This window comes from Nanorana parkeri, unplaced genomic scaffold (assembly GCF_000935625.1).
Source record: "Nanorana parkeri isolate BGI_ZX_2015 unplaced genomic scaffold, ASM93562v1 scaffold1955, whole genome shotgun sequence".
NCBI lineage: Eukaryota > Metazoa > Chordata > Amphibia > Anura > Dicroglossidae > Nanorana > Nanorana parkeri.
This window is the reverse complement of record NW_017308223.1, coordinates 76820-87057: the sequence shown is the minus strand read 5'-3', so window position 1 is coordinate 87057 and position 10238 is coordinate 76820. Positions and strand designations below refer to the sequence as shown.

Genomic DNA, 10238 nt, shown 5'->3' with positions numbered 1-10238 from the left:
CAGTGTCCATTTGTGTATCGCCGGCTGCGGCGGGGGGGGGGGACCCGCATGCATATTACAAGCGATTGGGCTTCTCTGCAAATGCCCAAACACTTTTATGTAAACAGCCTTCGCTGGCTGTTTACATTTCAAGCTCATTTTCCGCTCGTGCGCACCGCCTAGGGGCGGGATGTGATGTTTAAAAACGCCCACCCGCATCCAAGAAGCCGCTGTCCAGCCGTTTAATTACAATGGTCGGACAACAGGTGGTTAAGGCGTACTGGCTCTTTCTTGTTTAATTTATGTTTTTATTGCTGTCTCTGTCTCCTTTAGGAAGATTTGCCCTCTCTTTTTGGCCTAACCATTATCCCAAAAAGTGAGAGAAAATCCCACATTTTAAGTTGTCACCAGAACATGATTCGATGGCAAATCATGCAGTTGGGGCACTATTTCTCGTAACATTGGTGTCAGCTAGAAATTATCCTCACTTTGAAGGGATTTCCTTTCACTTCCTGTTGTGACTTTGGAACAGGGAGTGAAGGGAAATCTCCCCAATGCGGGACACAGATGGGTAGATTTCCCATCACACAGAGGGTTATGGCAGGGGTTTTACCCCTCCAACTCTAGCCAAATGAATGTTAAAAAAAAACAGTTTGGGCTTTAGATCCTTTTAAAGATAGCATTATCAGTAGTGATCCTAAACACAGACCACTTGGCTACACAATATCAAGTAGTACATAGCATATATAAGATTTAATACTAAGGAAGGCAAGAAGCAGAGTAACTGCAGTCAATTAGTTGCTGTACAGAATAAATATAATCATCACAAATTAATAGTCGAGTGTAAGTGCTGTACCATTCCTTCTGGCCGAAGCACACTGGGCCTTTTTTTCTTTATTCAGTGATGACTGCACGACAGAGCAAATAAATGAATTGAGTTTTTCCTGAATCTGGCAGCGAGCAAACTGAGTAGAACCATGTTTTTGTAACAGCTTGAGGAAAGTTGGCAAAGTGATGGGTAATCCTACACTATGTTGTCATTTTTGGCAAAATGAACAGCAGAAAACAAGTTATATTTGTATCTTGTTCTCTTTTTGGCCTTTCATTCAGGATTTTTTATTTAATTAAAATTACTTTTATCTTTTTTTAATAATGCTTTTTGTAGAAAACCCATTTGAGTTTAATTTGGGAAGACTCCATTATTCAAACCTTGTCTAATGTTGTCATTAAATATCCCTGATTGCTCTTTTACTCCAGAGTGTATTTTTTCCCTCTTTGATGTCCTGTCCACCCCTCCTCCCTTATGCTTAAGGGCAGAACCAGGGCAAAGCAATAATTTGTATTCACTTCTGAAAGGCTGCTATAATAAAGAGAGCCTTGTTAACATCAGGGAGCAAAGGGGTCCGAGGTTTTCAAAGCCCTATCATTGTTTGTTTTATCTGTCATTTGGAACCTCTTGCACTCTTAAAATGTTTTCTTGCTGATGTTTTAACTGTTGGATTGCTTCACTCTACATGCACAACCTGTTCTTGGTGCAAGTGTTACTTTCTGAAATCCGTACTGGTGACTGTGCAGTGTTTGGGGAAAGTTGAACCTGTGTGTCAGATGAAAGAGGTCTTCAGAACTGCAGATTAAAGTGACATTAAAGTCAAATTGTTTTTTTCCCTCCCCCCAATGTTAATGTCAGCACTTACCTTAAATGATATCTCTTAATCCGATCTTCTTCTTCTTTCCTGATGTTTTATCTGTCCCTCCAGCGGTGCGACGGCTCTCCCATCCAGCGCTGACTTGCTGGCACTTCCTGTCCCACGGTGTCTGCATGCGGGTGCATGCGTCCATAGACTTACCTTGCAACTCTCCTCGTCTCCCGGCCGAAAATCCGAACTGTGCATGCGCCCGCCCCAAGATGCTTTGCGGCCGCCCGAGTAGTTTTGGATTTTCGGACTGGAGCGCGCGGTGAAGACGGGGTAAGTTTAAACCGCTGTTAAAGCGTTTTTGTTTTTTTGTTTTGTTTTTTTTACATTTTGCATATATATATATACTGCTTGCTAGCAGAAGATATATGCAAAAAAAACGGAGGGTTTAGAAACCCTTTAAAGTAGTTTTTAGGGTCCAAACTTGAGTGAATATTCCATTGGGGGGACTTCTGCCGGGCTGCAATCTCGGTTAGGTCATTTAAAGCGGATATAAATCCGTACTGGATGATATTTACTTTGCTAAAGAACAGTGACGGGAATCTATCAAAACTGGAGCAGACAAAAACTTGCTGCAGATGTGCAACCAGTCAGCCTCTCTCTTCCATTTTCAAATCTTAACTGATCAAACGAGAAAAGCTGATTAGTTTCCATGCACATCTGCTCCAGTTTTTGTCTCCTCCAGTTTTGATAATTCCCCCTGTGTGTCATAAATTATGTCATGCCATGTTTTTTTTCTCTTTTAGAAAATACTTTCACTTTTTTTTAGCTTTGTTGCATCTCAGTTCTGCTATTGTCCTGCAGCTTGTTTCAGCCATTATCTATCTACATGCATGTGCTCCAGTGACAGTTACATGTGATTGCTCAGGGCAGGTTTCCTAATGGTAACAGCAGTGGAAAATGCGTACACTATCAGTGTCAATATGGCCACTAATAGATTCCACCAGAAGTGTATGTTAAGAAAGGGACAATGCAGAACAGCAGTTGGGAGACAGGGACAGAGTGCTGTCACCCTATAAGTGGAAGTGTCTGAACAAGAACCTTCATGGCCTATTATTTTAAATTGCATGTCCAGCTGATTTGTTTCCTTCTTTTTTGTTCAGGTTCTAGTTAACTATGCCCCTTTAGGCACCTCCAACTGTCATCACAGTGTGGACATACAACACATTTGCCGTAGTGTGCTATGTGTGCCACATCATTGTTCTCCTTGAAGTGCCCAGGGTTGCCCCAGATTTTTCACAAGCTATTTATAAACATAGCATGTTGAAATAGCAAGTGGGGAGTTATTATAGATTTAGAAACATACATGGCTATAGCAATGACCTAACATACACAAATATTTTAAGTAATAGAAGCTGGAGCCTTACCTCAAAGAACTTAGACTCTGAACATTGAATGTTGAGCTGATGTCTGAGTAGTGTAATTCATGTACTAAAGAAGATATCTTTCAGTATGTTACTTAAATTACCACTCATTATAACTAAGGTATGCAGAAGAGCATCTTAGAACACACAACACCTGGAACCTTAAAGCAGATGGTCTACAGCAGCAGAAAACCATGCCAGGTGCCACTCCTGTTAGCTAAGAACAAAAAACCGAGGCTACAATTCACAAGGTCTCACCAAAATTGGACAATAGAAGATAGGAAAAATATTGCCTGGTCTGATGAATCTTGATTTCTGCTGTGACATTCGAATGGTTGGTTCAGAATTTGGCGTAAACAACATGAAAGTATGGATCCATCCTGACTTGAATTAATGGTTCAGGCTGGTGGTGGTGTAATGGTGTGAGGAATATTTTCTGGCTATGTCTATCCCTTTTAGGGCTGCAGCTTTTCTCACCGGGAGGAGAGGGCCAGACGCATGTCCTCAGCGTGGCGTAAGCGGCGTCGCGTGAGCGGGTATACCAGCGTAGGCGCGAGCGGCTTAACTGACGTGGGCGTGGCGTAAGCGGCGGACGTAAGCAGCGGGCGTGAGCGGGAAATTTGAATTTTAGCCGACGAATCGACGATGGAAAACTTTCACAACGTTTTCCATTGTCAATTTTAATCGAATAATTGTTGCAGCTCTACACTATATAATTTTGTGATCCGTCTGTCACAAAAATATTTATTCAGGACGTTTTAGACAAATTGTTTAGTGATTGAAGATAATTTTTTTGGCCGTGTACTTCAAAGGGAGCACGCCCCAAATTAACAGATAATAGCTAGATTAAAAAGATTCTACCTCAAGGTGTGCAAAAACCTTAGGGGAGGGGCTTTTAAGAAATACTAGAAGGGGCCATCTGAATTAATTTTTTTTCAGAAATACGTTTTTATTGAATTTTTTACAAAGACAAAAGAACATGGATACAATAACAGAAACAAAAAGACGTACATACAGCACAAAAACCCGCGGTCTCATTAATCAGATACATAGCACGTCCGGGCCTTAGAGCATAGAAGGCACTCATGGTATAGGCAGTTATGAAATCCCTGAGCTAGACACAATATATAAATCGCCACCATGTTAGGTTATGATCAACGCCTCGCTGTCGGGGGCGAATCATATCAGAGGGGCAGGCAACCTGTCGACAAAAGGTGACCGAGGCGTTGTACTGAGAACATTCAATACAGACAAACTAGGAGAGCGAGCGTGAAACAGCGAGGGTTGAGAGAAACATAAAAGAAGGGAGGGGGAGTGTGGAAATAAGAAACATGAGTATACTTTTACTCTCAGGCTATCCATTTAAAAATCAGGGTAAAAAAGAATACTTTTGAGTAGTCTTTAATGTGGAATTTCTAAAACTGCAGTTTTACATCCCTTGCAGACTCTAGGCAGCTACATTTGTAGTCCTGACGTACCAGCGCCGAGTGAGGGAGCCTGCCGTACCAGCGCCAAGTGAGGGAGCCTGCCGTACCAGCGCCGAGTGAGGGAGCTCATGGTGGAGAGCAGCGGCGTGCACGGCTTCAGCGTGCAGGGGGCGTGGCTTATGTGTCCTGTGGGCACGGCGGGAGCAGCGTGCGGTGGGCGTGGCTTATGTCCGGCGGGCGCAGCGGGACGGAAACAGCGTGTGACGTGTGCTTCAGGCCGTGTGTGGAGCCCCGAACAGGGAAATCAATCGATAGCCGACGAATCGACGGCCGAAAACGTTGGCAACGTTTTCAATCGTCGATTTTAATCGACTAAATCGATTAACTGTTGCAGCTCTAATCCCTTTATGATCATGGTGTACCCATCTACTGATGGCTAATTCCAGCAAGATAACGCACCATGTCACAGACCTAAAATCCTCTTCAACAAGGTTATGAGTTCACTGTACTCAAATGGCTTCCACAGTCACCAGATCTCAATCCAATAGAGCACCTTTTGGATGTGGTGGAACGGGAGATGCACATCATGGATGTTCAGCTGACAAATCTGCAGCAACTGCGTGATGCTATCATGTCAATATGGAACAAACTCTCTAAGGAATGTTTTCAGGACCTTTTTGAATCTATGTCATGAACAATTAAGGCAGTTCTGAAGACAAAGGGGGTCCAACCTTGTACTAGCAAGGTGTACTTATAAAATGGCCAGAGAATTTACTGTAGTCATTGGAGTATGGTCCCATTCACACATGCAATTAGAGATGGACAGCAGATTCCTGTGGTGACAATCCATGGAGTCCTGGGGGTGGAATCACAGGTGTATGCAAACCTGTAAAAAGCAATGACAGGCTGTTCACATAAATCTCCACATTCAGCGGTTGCCTGCAGTTAGGAACAAAATGTCTGACTCTGGACACAGGCAAATTGCTTCAGGGGTCAGACTTCCCTCCCTAACTGCAGGTAACCACTGGATGTGCTAAAACATGTAAACAGCAGTGGACAGCCGCAGCTCCTGGCAGCCTGTCATTGCGTTGTCATTGGCTTTTTCTGCAGATTTATGTGTATAGAAAATAATGGAACCTTTGCTGACCAGTACGTGTATTGCAGAAATTAAATTGGTTAAAAGAGCTGTGCTATTAACCAGGTGCCAGTCTGTGGCACTGCCTTATGAAAGAAAATGGATATGTCAGTGCTCTAACATTTGTACAGGTGCAACGCAGGGAACGATGAATCACCATCAGTGGCGTAACCAGAGTTCTGGGCGCCCGGGGCAGAAATTTTTTTTCGCCCCCCCCCCCCCCATTATATAAACAACCACTGGAACTGTACCCTGCACCTCCCCTCCACACACACATGTTTTTATTTTAATTTTTTAATTTTTAATATTTTATTTTTTTTGAAACTTTTTCATTTTTTTAAATCAATTTTTATTAATTTCTCACAGCGCTCGTCCCGCAGCGCTCGGCCGGCTGTCATTTTCTCTCTGATTCCTTTCATCCCCGCTGGGCACTGCTCTGTGTCCCAGCGGGGATGAAAGGAATCACGGCCGCGCGGACAAAACGGCAGGAAAATGTCACTTTCGGCATTTAGCCGAAAGTGCCATTTTCGGCCGGCGCCCCCCCTTCACTTTTTCGCCTGGTGCCCGCGCCCCTGCTGCACCCCCGGTTGTTACGCCACTGATCACCATACGTCTGGTGATCTCTTTTGGGGTCTAAACCTGGAGAACCATCATGTGTCTGACAGAGAGCAGCAAAATCTCAGTATTCATTGAAATGTGCATGATAAAAGAAAGGATTCAGATCACCTCAAGCAATCGCGATCTCTGTTTGGCCACGGAGGCAGCCAGAGTTGAGTTGCTCATGGGAATACAGCATTGGCCACTTCGTTAAGGTGACAGCAAAAGTGGGAAAACTACACAGATAGCCTTAATGATTTAGCAACCTAGGGAGACTTTACACAAGTATGACAATCTGTAAACCTCCAGCCTGCAAAGCAGTGCTGAGTATGACAGACAGCTGTGCAACTCTCATAGAGGTAATTGAACTTTCTGTTGCCTCGTCATACGTGCCACTGTTGGGGACAATAAGCGGCTGTGCTGACACACATTGTGCAGCCACTACATTGTCAGTACCAGAATTCCTGTCTAAAGCAATGATATTTAGCCCATAAATGCATGTTGACAAGAAGTGACTGAAATAGACTGCAGGAGATGAGCAGCACTGAGATGATAAAAAAGGTAAAAACAGTATTTTAAGGGGGAAAACACAAATGTCATCCAGGTAATGTTCAGATTACTTTCATTTGGGTGCCAATGACATGGTGTTCTTTCCCCTTAGGTGTAAAATAACTACATTTTGGGGGTATGATATTGGTGCTCTAAATAATTTAAAAAATGTGAATAATGCAGGCAATTCACTGGGGCTCTATGATTGTAAAAAATGAACACCTGGTGGTACCTGGGTCAGGAGTGTTGAATGTATGGTGGAGGGCAGTATGCAATGGAGAGGAGTGCAAAGAGCATGACGGCAGACAGTATGTGCGGGAGAGAAGTGCTGTGAATATTATCATGGTATCATAGTTGGTAAGGTTGAATAAAGACACAGGTCCATCCAGTTCAATCAATATGTGTGTGCATGTTTGTCTGAGTGAAGATTGGTGACCAAAACGGAACTGCATACTCAAGATGAGGCCAAACCCATGTTTTATAAAGTGGTAGAATTATGTTTGTATCCCTTGCAAAAATCCCACTTTTAATGCAGGACAGTCTTCCACTTACTTTGTTAGCTGCAGCCTGGTATTGCATGCTATTGCTAAGTCTGTGGTCTGTAAGGACCCCCAGATCTTTCTCTACCCCTGACATCACCAGCAGAGCATCTCCTAAAGAGTATTTTGCATGCCTGTTCTTTGCTCCCAAGTGCAGAACTTTACATTGATAAATATTGAATCGTATCTGCCACGTCGAAGCCCACTTCTCAATTTTATCAAGGTCTTCCTGCTGTAATTTATGTCTTGTTCTGAAGTTATTGTCCTTCAGAGTTTGGTATCATCAGCAAACACTCAGATTGGGCTATTTATTCCAACCTCTATATAATTTATGAATAAGATATTATGGTAGTCGTACGTGTCAAGCTAGCCATACACTTTTAGATTTCAGAATATCAATAGATTCCTTCATTCACATTAAACAGCACAGATGGATGAATCACTGCTGCGGACTACTGCACGTGATGGTGGGTGATTTGTACTGGAGAGGAGTGTGGAACATATGATGGCTGGGAGTATAGCAGGAGGGAAACATGGAGGGTAGAGGTATCCTCAGTATAGCAGGAGCGGGATATTCATGAGAGGTTAAAGTAGTGCCTTGAAGGGGATGAGACTTGTAGATTGGGATGTCTATCAGTGGGGAGGGGGGTGAGGCCAGTGGAGAAGAGGGAGGTGGACAATGAAAGATACAGTATGTGTCAGTGGGAAGATAAAGAGGCCAGGGAGGCATGTGTGTCAGGTAAGTGGATGGTAAGGGACGTCTGTTGGTAGAGGGGTTGAAACCGCTATGGAGGAGGAGGTGAAGTGGCGATGGGGTGCAATTGGTAAGGTGTAAGCTGGGGTGTGATGCACTGTCAGATGGCGTGTTCCTTGGTGGTGGTGGGAGGGGGGAGTTAGCTGGATGGTGAATGATGTGCTGGGACCTGGGTCGTGAGGCAGTTGGGGAGCATTTGTCAGCAGAGGGTGAGGAGATGTGCACTTAGGGGTGCTGCAGGTGTGCTGTACACATGGGGAGATGGGGTGCATTTTGAAAAGAAGGGGATCGATGACTGGAAGGGATGTGCTGTGCTTGGGGGGAAAAAAGGGGGACAGGCACTGTAAGGTAACCAGAGAAGAATATGTTTGTAAGTAGGAGGTGAGTACACTGGGAGCAACAAGGGGGTTTGCTGTGTGTTAAAATGGTATTATTCATATAGGGATTATGTATGCATGTGATGAACATAAGTGATGATTGATTTTCTATATATACATTTGTTCAGTATGGGAATATACGCAATGAGATTAGAGTCTGTGGTTCAGGTTGTATTTGCTATACATGTGTTACTGATCAAGCAGAAATGCTTAGAACCTCCCACATTCCTTATTATCAAGAAAGACTGTGAAATATTCTAAATCAAAGTTTATGAAGTGTTTACAAAGTATGTATTATATCTCTTTATTGTAATATTTCTTGATTAAGTTATTCATATAAGAAAGAACATTGTATTATATATAAATATTGCTATTTGTAACATTATATAGTTTATTAGAATGTATTATTGCATTCAACACAAGAATCCTCTATTCCCATCCCCCTTGAAACCTTATGGTTTGTCTAAAGTTTCAGATTACACTTGGGCCTAGATGGCCGGAGAGGAGGGGGGCAGGGGAGCACAATGGACTCACACTCAGACACACGCGGTCATGCAGGGACACACAGACACAGACATGAGAGACTAACACTTTAAACACTTACAAGAACTTATTAATACATCTACATATTTCTATACTTTTGTTTTATGCTATTAATTTTGTAATCATTTGTAACTTTGTAATTAAACACATTTTTGAGTTTCAAGCAAGAACGGAAGCTATTTTTCCTCTTTTACACTTTTCACCTTAAGAACAAGAATATGACATAAAAATATGACATCAAATATCATATTCTACACTGTGACTAAGGGTGTGGTGGCTGAAAATGTGCGCTGTGATTTGGCCCTGGATGAATGCATGCACAGAGAATTGGGGTGAAGGCACAGTGTGCACATGTGGAAGGAAGGTGCAGGATGGAGATGAGCTGTGAGCATGGTGGGACCTTGAGAGAATGTGGGGAGATCTGCTGTGAGTAGGGGTGTTACTGGCTGGAGAGGGATGTGTTTTGTACAGTTAGGATGGGGTGTGCTGTGAGGTCAGTGGGAGGAATGTTTACGCTGTGAGAAAGGGTCCAGGGTACAATGTGATTGTGGAAGAGGGGGGGGGGGGGGGTGCTGAGGGGGAGAGAAATGTGTTGGAGATTTGCTGTGACAGGGAGATGAATTGTTGGGGATTTACAGATAGAGATATGTTGCATGTATCTGCTGTGGAAGACATAATGAGAAGCCAAGCAAAGCACAGAGGTGCACGAGATGGAGAGAGCTCAGCAAACCTGACTCCCTGCTCCCTTGCATGCCCACCCCAGCACTGCTGCTTCAAGCTCTTCTGCTGCACAAGTCGCGGGTTCCTCTTCCTCAGAGCACAGGGAACCTGAATGCTGCAGCACTGGAGTGGGCTACCTGGAGGGAGCAGGTAACCATGTTTGCAGTGTGTCCGGAGCTGCGGTGTTGAGACAAATTTGAGGGGGGGTTGGGTGTCAGGTGTGAGGTAGCGGTTCCCTATCAGAAGCAGAGATCTGGGCCACTCTGCATGTGCCTCTGTCTACCCACTGCTTGAGAGCAGCAGGTAGATAGATAACATTCCTGGCACAGCAGTGGAGGAGGTCCAAGGGGAGGGCAACTGGGCTGAGGCATGATGTGCTGTGGCAGAGATCAGGTCCCAGACCGTCAGCTCATAGATGATCCAGGGAGGAGCCACTGCTGCTCTCTCACCTCTGCTGAGCCACCTGATGGGGCAGAGAAATGGGTGGCACTATGGTCAGTAGAGACCACCTGTCAGTAGAGACTGAAATGGATCTGAACCACAACTGGGTTCACACAAGA

The 10238-nt window shown here is 44.1% G+C and overlaps 1 long non-coding RNA gene across 1 annotated transcript in view; it reads left to right on the top strand.

The window, feature by feature from the left end:
* Positions 1 to 5014: 5014 nt before the first annotated feature.
* Positions 5015 to 10238, top strand: part of LOC108800205 — a 24473-nt gene continuing 19249 nt past the window's right edge. Inside the window, exon 1 of the long non-coding RNA XR_001942080.1 lies at positions 5015 to 5029. This is a non-coding gene — a long non-coding RNA (uncharacterized LOC108800205). The remainder of the gene's footprint in view (positions 5030 to 10238) is intronic.